We start from the raw sequence: 11,887 nt of genomic DNA, 5'->3' as shown, positions 1-11,887 counted from the left end.
AAGATGTAGCTATGGAGATGTAGCTATGAAAAGATGCTAGGCGAAAAGATGTAGCTATGAAAAGATGTAGCTGGGCGAAAAGATGTAGCTATGAAAAGATGAAGCTAAGGAAAGATGAAGCTAAGGAAAAGATGTAGCTGGAGTGAAAAGATGTGGAAAGATGTAGCGAAAAGATGTAGCTGGAAAAGATGCTGGCGAAAAGATGTAGCTAAGGAAAAGATGTAGCTATGAAAAGATGTAGCTATGAAAAGATGTGAAGCGGAAAAGATGTAGCTAAGGAAAAGATGTAGCTATGAAAAGATGTAGCTAAGGAAAAGATGTAGCTAAGGAAAAGATGTAGCTAAGGAAAAGATGTAGCTAAGGAAAAGATGTAGCTATGAAAAGATGTAGCTAAGGAAAAGATGTAGCTATGAAAAGATGTAGCTAAGGAAAAGATGTAGCTATGAAAAGATGTAGCTAAGGAAAAGATGTAGCTATGAAAAGATGTGAAGCTAAGGAAAAGATGGGAAGATTAAGGAAAAGATGTAGCTAAGGAAAAGATGTAGCTGGCGTGAAAAGATGAAGCTATGAAAAGATGTGGAAGCAAGGCGAAAAGATGAAGCTATGAAAAGATGCCGGAAGTATGAAAGATGTAGCTGGGATGGAAAAAGATGTAGCTATGAAAAGATGTAGCTATGAAAAGATGTAGCTATGAAAAGATGCTGATGTAGCTATGAAAAGATGTAGCTAAGGAAAAGATGTAGCTATGAAAAGATGTAGCTATGAAAAGATGTAGCTATGAAAAGATGTAGCTAAGGAAAAGATGAAGCTATGAAAAGATGTGGGGTAGCTGGCGAAAAGATGTAGCTATGAAAAGATGTAGCTAAGGAAAAGATGTAGCTATGAAAAGATGTGGAAGCATGAAAAGATGAAGCGAAAAGATGTAGCTGGGAAAAGATGAAGCATGAAAAGATGTAGCTGGAAAAGATGTAGCTATGAAAAGATGTAGCTGGCGAAAAGATGTAGCTATGAAAAGATGTAGCTATGAAAAGATGTAGCTAAGGAAAAGATGAAGCTATGAAAAGATGTAGCTAAGGAAAAGATGAAGCTAAGGAAAGATGTAGCTATGGAAAAGATGTAGCTATGAAAAGATGTGTAGCTAAGGAAAAGATGAAGCTATGAAAAGATGTAGCTATGAAAAGATGTAGCTGGAAAAGATGTAGCTAAAAAGATGAAGCTATGAAAAGATGTAGCTAAGGAAAAGATGTAGCTATGAAAAGATGTAGCTAAGGAAAAGATGTAGCTATGAAAAGATGTAGCTATGAAAAGATGTAGCTAAGGAAAAGATGGAAGCTAAGGAAAAGATGTTAAGGAAAAGATGTAGCTAAGCGAAAAGATGGAAGCTAATGAAAAGATGTAGCTATGAAAAGATGTAGCTATGAAAGGAAGCAGGAAAAGATGTAAAGCTAAGGAAAAGATGTGAAGCTAAGGAAAAGATGTAGCTATGAAAAGATGTAGCTATGAAAAGATGTAGCTGGGAAAAGATGAAGCTATGAAAAGATGAAGCATGAAAAGATGTAGCTAATGAAAAGATGTAGCTGGGCGAAAAGATGGAAGATGTAGCGAAAAGATGAAGCTGGGAAAAGAAGGCGGAAAAGATGTAGCAAGGAAAAGATGTAGCTATGGAAAAGATGTGGCATGAAAAGATGTAGCTGGAAAAGATGTAGCTATGAAAAGATGTAGCTGGCGAAAAGATGTAGCTATGAAAAGATGGAAGCGAAAAGATGTAGCTATGAAAAGATGTAGCTGGGAAAAGATGTAGCTATGAAAAGATGTAGCTAAGGAAAAGATGTAGCTAGTGAAAAGATGTGCTGGCGAAAAGATGAAGCTATGAAAAGATGTAGCTAAGGAAAAGATGTAAGGAAAAGATGTAGCTATGAAAAGATGTAGCTAAGGAAAAGATGAAGCTGGCGAAAAGATGTGAAGCTGGGAAAAGATGTAGCTAAGGAAAAGATGTAGCTATGGAAAAGATGTAGCTAAGGAAAAGATGTAGCTATGGAAAAGATGTAGCTAAGGAAAAGATGTAGCTATGAAAAGATGTAGCTATGAAAAGATGTAGCTAAGGAAAAGATGTAGCTAAGGAAAAGATGTAGCTATGAAAAGATGAAGCTATGAAAAGATGTAGCTATGAAAAGATGGAAGCTAAGGAAAGATGTAGCTAGGAAAAGATGTAGCTAAGGAAAAGATGTAGCTAGGAAAAGATGTAGCTAGGAAAAGATGTAGCTAAGGAAAAGATGAATAAGGAAAAGATGTAGCTAAGGAAAAGATGTAGCTATGAAAAGATGAAGCTAGGAAAAGATGTAGCTAAGGAAAAGATGTAGTAAGGAAAAGATGTAGCTGGAAAAGATGTAGCTAAGGAAAAGATGTAGCTAGGAAAAGATGTAGCTATGAAAAGATGTAGCTATGAAAAGATGTAGCATGAAAGATGGAAGCTATGAAAAGATGTAGCTAAGGAAAAGATGTAGCTAAGGAAAAGATGTAGCTAAGGAAAAGATGTAGCTAAGGAAAAGATGTAGCTGGAAAAGATAGCTAATGAAAAGATGTAGCTAAGGAAAAGATGAAGCTAAGGAAAGATGTAGCTATGAAAAGATGTAGCTAAGGAAAAGATGTAGCTATGAAAAGATGTGGAAGCTAAGGAAAAGATGTAGCTATGAAAAGATGTAGCTAAGGAAAAGATGTAGCTATGAAAAGATGTAGCTATGAAAAGATGTAGGGAAGCTAAGGAAAAGATGTAGCTATGAAAAGATGTAGCTATGAAAAGATGTAGCTATGAAAAGATGTAGCTAAGGAAAAGATGTAGCTGGCGAAAAGATGTAGGGCGAAAAGATGTAGCTAAGGAAAAGATGTAGCTAAGAAAAAGATGTAGCTAAGGAAAAGATGTAGCTATGAAAAGATGTAGCTAAGGAAAAGATGTAGCTAAGGAAAAGATGTAGCATGAAAAGATGTAGATGTAGCTATGAAAAGATGTAGCTAAGGAAAAGATGTAGCTATGAAAAGATGTAGCTATGAAAAGATGTAGCTGGAAAGATGTGGCTAAGGAAAAGATGTAGCTAGGAAAAGATGTAGCTGGAAAAGATGTAGCTAAGGAAAAAGATGTGAAGCTAAGGAAAAGATGTAGCTAAGGAAAAGATGTAGCTATGAAAAGATGTAGCTAAGGAAAAGATGAAGCTATGAAAAAGATGAGCTATGAAAAGATGTAGCTAAGGAAAAGATGTAGCTAAGGAAAAGATGTAGCTATGAAAAGATGTGAAGCATGAAAGATGTAGCTAAGGAAAAGATGTAGCTAAGTGAAAAGATGTAGCTAAGGAAAAGATGTAGCTAAGGAAAAGATGTAGCTATGAAAAGATGTAGCTAAGGAAAAGATGTAGCTATGAAAAGATGTAATAAGGAAAAGATGTAGCTATGAAAAGATGTAGCTAAGGAAAAGATGTAGCTGGCGAAAAGATGTGGAAGCTAAGGAAAAGATGTAGCTAAGGAAAAGATGTAGCTGGAAAAGATGTAGCTATGAAAAGATGTAGCTATGAAAAGATGTTAAGGAAAAGATGTAGCTGGAAAAGATGTAGCTAAGGAAAAGATGTAGCATGAAAGATGTAGCTATGAAAAGATGTAGCTATGAAAAGATGTAGCTAAGGAAAAGATGTAGCTATGAAAAGATGTAGCTATGAAAAGATGTAGCTAATGAAAAGATGTGAAGCTATGAAAAGATGAAGCTAAGGAAAAGATGTAGCTATGAAAAGATGTAGCTAAGGAAAAGATGTAGCTGGGAAAGATGAAGCTATGAAAAGATGTAGCTATGAAAAGATGTAGCTAAGGAAAGATGTAGCTAAGGAAAAGATGTAGCTAAGGAAAAGATGAAGCTATGAAAAGATGTAGCTATGAAAAGATGTAGCTAAGGAAAAGATGTAGCTAAGGAAAGTAAGATGTGTGAAGCTATGAAAAGATGTAGCTAAGTGAAAAGATGTAGCTATGAAAAGATGTAGCTATGAAAAGATGTAGCTAAGGAAAAGATGTAGCTATGAAAAGATGTAGCTAAGGAAAAGATGTAGCTAAGGAAAAGATGTAGCTAAGGAAAAGATGTAGCTATGAAAAAGATAGCTATGAAAAGATGTAGCTGGAAAAGATGTAGCTATGAAAAGATGTAGCTATGAAAAGATGTAGCTATGAAAAGATGTAGCTAAGGAAAAGATGTAGCTATGAAAAGATAAGATGATGTGAAGCTAGGAAAAGATGTAGCTATGAAAAGATGTAGCTAAGGAAAAGATGAAGCTAAGGAAAAGATGTAGCTGGAAAAGATGTAGCTATGAAAAGATGTAGCTAAGGAAAAGATGTAGCTAAGGAAAAGATGTAGCATGAAAAGATGTAGCTAAGGAAAAGATGTAGCTAAGGAAAAGATGTAGCTGGAAAAGATGTAGCTAAGGAAAAGATGTAGCTATGAAAAGATGTAGCTAAGGAAAAGATGTAGCTAGGAAAAGATGTAGCTAAGGAAAAGATGTAGCGGAAAAGATGTAGCTATGAAAAGATGTAGCTAAGGAAAAGATGTAGCTAAGGAAAAGATGTAGCTATGAAAAGATGTAGCTAAGGAAAAGATGTAGCTATGAAAAGATGTAGCTATGAAAAAGATGTAGCTAAGGAAAAGATGTAGCTATGAAAAGATGTAGCTATGAAAAGATGTAGCTAAGGAAAAGATGTAGCTATGAAAAGATGTAGCTATGAAAAGATGTAAGCTAGGAAAAGATGTAGCTATGAAAAGATGTAGCTAAGGAAAAGATGTAGCTAAGGAAAAGATGTAGCTAAGGAAAAGATGAAATAAGGAAAAGATGTAGCTATGAAAAGATGTAGCTATGGAAAAGATGTAGCTAAGGAAAAGATGTAGCTAATGAAAAGATGTAGCTAAGGAAAAGATGTAGCTAAGGAAAAGATGTAGCTGGAAAAGATGTAGCTATGAAAAGATGTAGCTATGGAAAAGATGTAGCTAAGGAAAAGATGTGGAAGCTAGCGAAAAGATGTAGCTAAGGAAAAGATGTAGCTATGAAAAGATGTAGCTATGAAAAGATGTAGCTAAGGAAAAGATGTAGCTATGAAAAGATGTAGCTAAGGAAAAGATGTAGCTAAGGAAAAGATGTAGCTATGAAAAGATGTAGCTAAGGAAAAGATGTAGCTATGAAAAGATGTAGCTAAGGAAAAGATGTGAAGCTAAGGAAAAGATGTAGCTAAGGAAAAGATGTAGCTAAGGAAAAGATGTAGCTATGAAAAGATGTAGCGAAAAGATGTAGCTATGAAAAGATGTAGCTATGAAAAGATGTAGCTGGCGAAAAGATGTAGCTAAGGAAAAGATGTAGCTAAGGAAAAGATGTAGCTATGAAAAGATGTAGCTAAGGAAAAGATGTAGCTAAGGAAAAGATGTAGCTAAGGAAAAGATGTAGCTGGAAAAGATGTAGCTAAGGAAAAGATGTAGCTAAGGAAAAGATGTAGCTAAGGAAAAGATGTAGCATGAAAAGATGTAGCTATGAAAAGATGTAGCTAAGGAAAAGATGTAGCTAAGGAAAAGATGGAAGCTATGAAAAGATGTAGCTATGAAAAGATGTAGCTATGAAAAGATGTAGCTAAGGAAAAGATGTAGCTGGAAAAGATGTAGCTAAGGAAAAGATGTAGCTAAGGAAAAGATGTAGCTAAGGAAAAGATGTAGCTAAGGAAAAGATGTAGCTAAGAAAAGATGTAGCTATGAAAAGATGTAGCTAAGGAAAAGATGTAGCTAAGAAAAGATGAAGCAAAGGAAAAGATGTAGCTAAGGAAAAGATGTAGCTAAGGAAAAGATGTAGCTATGAAAAGATGTAGCTAGGAAAAGATGTAGCTAGGAAAAGATGTAGCTAAGGAAAAGAGGAAGCTAAGGAAAAGATGTAGCTAAGGAAAAGATGTAGCTAAGGAAAAGATGTAGCTATGAAAAGATGTAGCTATGAAAAGATGTAGCTAAGGAAAAGATGTAGCAGGAAAAGATGTAGCTAAGGAAAAGATGTAGCTATGAAAAGATGTAGCTAAGGAAAAGATGTAGCTAAGGAAAAGATGTAGCATGAAAAGATGTAGCTAGGAAAAGATGTAGCTAAGGAAAAGATGTAGCTAAGGAAAAGATGTAGCTATGAAAAGATGTAGCTAAGGAAAAGATGTAGCTATGAAAAGATGTAGCTATGAAAAGATGTAGCTAAGGAAAAGATGTGCTAAGGAAAAGATGTAGCTAAGGAAAAGATGTAGCTATGAAAAGATGTAGCTATGAAAAGATGTAGCTAAGGAAAAGATGTAGCTATGAAAAGATGTAGCAGGAAAAGATGTAGCTATGAAAAGATGTAGCTAAGGAAAAGATGTAGCTAAGGAAAAGATGTAGCTAAGGAAAAGATGTAGCTAGGAAAAGATGTAGCTATGAAAAGATGTAGCTAAGGAAAAGATGTAGCTATGAAAAGATGTAGCTAAGGAAAAGATGTAGCTAAGGAAAAGATGTAGCTAAGGAAAAGATGTAGCTATGAAAAGATGTAGCTAGGAAAAGATGTAGCTAAGGAAAAGATGTAGCTAAGGAAAAGATGTAGCTAAGGAAAAGATGTAGCTAAGGAAAGATGTAGCTGGAAAAGATGTAGCTATGAAAAGATGTAGCTATGAAAAGATGTAGGAAGCTATGAAAAGATGTAGCTATGAAAAGATGTAGCTAAGGAAAAGATGTAGCTAAGGAAAAGATGTGCTAGCTAAGAAAAGATGTAGCTAAGGAAAAGATGTAGCTAAGGAAAAGATGTAGCTAAGGAAAAGATGTAGCTATGAAAAGATGTAGCTAAGGAAAAGATGTAGCTATGAAAAGATGTAGCTAAGGAAAAGATGTGAAGCGAAAGATGAAGGAGGAAAGATGAAGCGAAAAGATGTAGCTAAGGAAAAGATGTAGCTAGGAAAAGATGTAGCTAAGGAAAAGATGTAGCTAAGGAAAAGATGTAGCTATGAAAAGATGTAGCTAGGAAAAGATGTAGCTAAGGAAAAGATGTAGCTAAGGAAAAGATGTAGCTGGAAAAGATGTAGCTAAGGAAAAGATGCTAAGGAAAAGATGTAGCTAAGGAAAAGATGTAGCTATGAAAAGATGTAGCTAAGGAAAAGATGTAGCTATGAAAAGATGTAGCTATGAAAAGATGTAGCTATGAAAAGATGTAGCTAAGGAAAAGATGTAGCTAAGGAAAAGATGTAGCTAAGGAAAAGATGTAGCTAAGGAAAAGATGTAGCTAAGGAAAAGATGTAGCTAAGGAAAAGATGTAGCAGGAAAGATGTAGCTAAGGAAAAGATGTAGCTAAGGAAAAGATGTAGCTAATGAAAAGATGTAGCTAAGGAAAAGATGTAGCTAAGGAAAAGATGTAGCTAGGAAAAGATGTAGCTATGAAAAGATGTAGCTAAGGAAAAGATGTAAGATCGGAAAAGATGTAGCTAAGGAAAAGATGTAGCTAAGGAAAAGATGTAGCTAAGGAAAAGATGTAGCTAAGGAAAAGATGTAGCTAAGGAAAAGATGTAGCTAAGGAAAAGATGAAGCTAAGGAAAAGCAGTAGCTAAGGAAAAGCAGTAGCTAAGGAAAAGATGTAGCTAAGAAAAAGATGTAGCTAAGGAAAAGATGTTGCTAAGGAAAAGATGAAGCTATGAAAAGATGTAGCTATGAAAAGATGTAGCTAAGGAAAAGATAGCTAAGGAAAAGATGTAGCTAAGGAAAAGATGTAGCTATGAAAAGATGTAGCTAGGAAAAGATGTAGCTAAGGAAAAGATGTAGCTAAGGAAAAGATGTAGCTAAGGAAAAGATGTAGCTATGAAAAGATAGCTAAGGAGATGAAGCTAGGAAAAGATGTAGCTAAGGAAAAGATGTAGCTAAGGAAAAGATGTAGCTAAGGAAAAGATGTAGCTAAGGAAAAGATGTAGCTAAGGAAAAGATGTAGCTATGAAAAGATGTAGCTAAGGAAAAGATGTAGCTAAGGAAAAGATGTAGCTATGAAAAGATGTAGCTAAGGAAAAGATGTAGCTAAGGAAAAGATGTAGCTAGGAAAAGATGTAGCTAAGGAAAAGATGTAGCTAAGGAAAAGATGTAGCTAAGGGAAAGATGTAGGCTAGGAAAAGATGTAGCTATGAAAAGATGTAGCTAAGGAAAAGATGTAGCTAAGGAAAAGATGTAGCTAAGGAAAAGATGTAGCTAAGGAAAAGATGTAGCTAGGAAAAGATGTAGCTAAGGAAAAGATGAAGCTAAGGAAAAGATGTAGCTATGAAAAGATGTAGCTAAGGAAAAGATGTAGCTATGAAAAGATGTAGCTAAGGAAAAGATGTAGCTAAGGAAAAGATGTAGCTATGAAAAGATGGAAGGAAAAGATGTAGCTAAGGAAAAGATGTAGCTATGGAAAAGATGTAGCTAAGGAAAAGATGTAGCTAGGAAAAGATGTAGCTATGGAAAAGATGTAGGGGAAAAGATGTAGCTAAGGAAAAGATGTAGCTAAGGAAAAGATGTAGCATGAAAAGATGTAGCTAAGGAAAAGATGTAGCTATGAAAAGATGTAGCTAAGGAAAAGATGTAGCTAAGGAAAAGATGTAGCTAAGGAAAAGATGTAGCAAAGGAAAAGATGGGGCTAAGGAAAAGAAGTGGCTAAGGAAAAGAGGTAGCTGGGAAAAGATGTAGCTAAGGAAAAGATGTAGCTGGAAAAGATGTAGCTAAGGAAAAGATGTAGCTAAGGAAAAGATGTAGCTAAGGAAAAGATGTAGCTAAGGAAAAGATGAAGCTATGAAAAGATGTAGCTAAGGAAAAGATGTAGCTAAGGAAAAGATGTAGCTAAGGAAAAGATGTAGCTAAGGAAAAGATGTAGCTAAGGAAAAGATGTAGCTAAGGAAAAGATGTAGCTAATGAAAAGATGTAGCTAAGGAAAAGATGTAGCTAAGGAAAAGATGTAGCTAAGGAAAAGATGTAGCTAAGGAAAAGATGTAGCTAAGGAAAAGATGTAGCTATGAAAAGATGTAGCTAAGGAAAAGATGTAGCTAAGGAAAAGATGTAGCTATGAAAAGATGTAGCTAAGGAAAAGATGTAGCTAAGGAAAAGATGTAGCTATGAAAAGATGTAGCTAGAAAAGATGTAGCTAAGGAAAAGATGTAGCTAGGAAAAGATGTAGCTAGGAAAAGATGTAGCTAAGGAAAAGATGTAGCTATGAAAAGATGTAGCTATGAAAAGATGTAGCTATGAAAAGATGTAGCTAAGGAAAAGATGTAGCTAAGGAAAAGATGTAGCTATGAAAAGATGTAGCTAAGGAAAAGATGTAGCTAAGGAAAAGATGTAGCTATGAAAAGATGTAGCTAAGGAAAAGATGTAGCTAAGGAAAAGATGTAGCATGAAAAGATGTAGCTATGAAAAGATGTAGCTAAGGAAAAGATGTAGCTAAGGAAAAGATGTAGCTATGAAAAGATGTAGCTAAGGAAAAGATGTAGCTAAGGAAAGATGTAGCTAAGGAAAAGATGAAGCTATGAAAAGATGTAGCTAAGGAAAAGATGTAGCTATGAAAAGATGTAGCTAAGGAAAAGATGTAGCTAAGGAAAAGATGTAGCTAAGGAAAAGATGTAGCTATGAAAAGATGTAGCTAAGGAAAAGATGTAGCTATGAAAAGATGTAGCTATGAAAAGATGTAGCTAAGGAAAAGATGTAGCTAAGGAAAAAATAAATAAAATTAATATATTTAAATATAATAAATCATAATAGATATTTTCAAGTACCTTGTTTATTTGACTTATTCATCATTACATAAGCCAACATGCAATAAAAATCACATCAATTATCTTCCTTCATGATCCTCTGCACCTAAATAATCAAATACTCATTATTTATATAAACAACTAAATAACAACTTTGTTATTTAAATAATTTATGGATAATAATTATTATTACTTACTCGAGACATTTTTGGATTGACAATTCCTTGATATCTGTCGATACTTATTCAACTTTTAATATTCAATGATATCTGTAATTAAAAAAAAAAATAATTTAGCAACAATTTTGATAAATTTAAAATTTAATCATAAAAAATAAAAAGTAATTCAATACCTGTGCTTGTTTGATGAAGCCAAAACTTTTGGCACTTGTAATTGCATTTTTCAATTTAATTTCTACTCACTCATCCTTTTGTTGTATCTATAAATATTGAATAAAAATTAATATTACTATTTTTATAAATTAATATTCTATTTTTACTCAAAAAGCAACAAGTACAAATGCTTATATTAAATTTCTTTTGTCGATCCTTTGACTATTATTAATTTTTTATTTATTATCATATTGATAAATTTTATGATTTATTTGACTAATAAATAATTATTATTTTCATTTACCTGTGGTTATTTTTTTTGCAATAAATGTCGTGACATTTGTCCATATAATTTCTCGTCATCATTCAGCTGTCTCTATAAACAATAAATAATAATTAGTATTCACTAAGTTTTTTTCACTAATATTTACCAATTTAATTCGATTCATTAACTAATACTCTTTTTTTTTTTTTAATTTATCTACTGCAAAATATTTCAAGTGATTTGTAGCAGTAATTTTTATTATTGTTATTTACCTGAAAAGTGTCAGTCCAGAGTTGTTAAACTTTAAAATATCCAGGGGCATCTGTAATATTCAAAACAATTATATTTTAGCAAATAGTTAAATAAATAAAACATTTAATCATAATAAATAAAAAAGTAATTCAATACCTCTCTTTGTTTCAAATAGAAAGCAAAGACCATTGTCACTCGTAATGACATTATACCAAGAATTTCTTTTTCATCTTCAAGTTGTGTCTATAAAAATTAAATAACAATTAATTATTCAATTTTTTTTTTTTTTCCATTATTAAATTTAATATTCTTATCAATTTACTGCAAAATACTTCGATTGTTTTGTAATTACAAAAATAGCAAATCTCAAATTTACGTTTTTTCATTTATCTATTATTCCTGCTTATGCTTTTTTACTAATTTATTTATATTATTATTATTTATCTGTTATCATTTTAATAATAATAATAATAATAATATAGTCATTACCAATATTTCTAATTATTCATTAGTTTATTGTTGTTTTCATGTTTTTGAATTGTTATACAACGACAATAAACTAAATAATTATAATCATTGTTTACCCAAGACAATTTTGAACTTTAAATAAACTAATTGTTCTGTCAAAATTTGCCATCAACTTTTAATTATCCAATTTTTAAAACAAAAATATTTTAGCAAGAATTTAAATAAATAGAAATACCTTATTATTCAATACCTCTCCTTGTTTGCTTAAGTGACTTCCAAGACTTTTGCCACTTGTGGCAATGCCATTTATCCAAGTAATTCCTCGTCATCCTTCTTTTGTATCTAAAAACATTAAATAATAAATTTCAATTTTTTTTATTTAACTTTTATATAAATTTGTATTTTTATACGTTAATACTTTCAAATATATAAATCTATTTGTTACAACAAGTTGATTTTTATTTACCTGTTGCCATTTTGCATTATAAATGCATACATGCATTGGTGTTTATTTAGCTTGGAAATATCCATGGATATTATTTATCTGTAATTTTAATACCAAAAATATTTTAGCAATGATAATTTTTAGTAATAAATGTAAAAATTTAATAATATAACAAATGAAATTATTAATTACCTCTCTTTGTTCATTGTTATGTCAGTTTTCCAAATAATTCCTGGTCATTCTTTTTTTCACACCTGTAACATTAAATGACAATAAATATTTTAATTTTTTTTATTATTATTTTATAAATTGCAAATGTTTGGAGTAAATCTACAATTATTATCAATTAAATATTTA

The 11,887-nt window shown here is 32.5% G+C and overlaps 1 protein-coding gene across 3 annotated transcripts in view; it reads right to left on the bottom strand.

Annotated features, from left to right (window-relative positions):
- The window catches only part of LOC122854153 (fibrillin-2-like), a 222,327-nt gene that overhangs the window by 128,786 nt on the left and 81,654 nt on the right, over positions 1–11,887 (bottom strand). The gene's annotated exons all lie outside the window — the stretch shown is intronic.

Source organism: Aphidius gifuensis, linkage group LG4 (genome assembly GCF_014905175.1).
Source record: "Aphidius gifuensis isolate YNYX2018 linkage group LG4, ASM1490517v1, whole genome shotgun sequence".
Lineage (NCBI taxonomy): Eukaryota > Metazoa > Arthropoda > Insecta > Hymenoptera > Braconidae > Aphidius > Aphidius gifuensis.
This window is presented reverse-complemented; position numbering and strand designations above follow the sequence as displayed.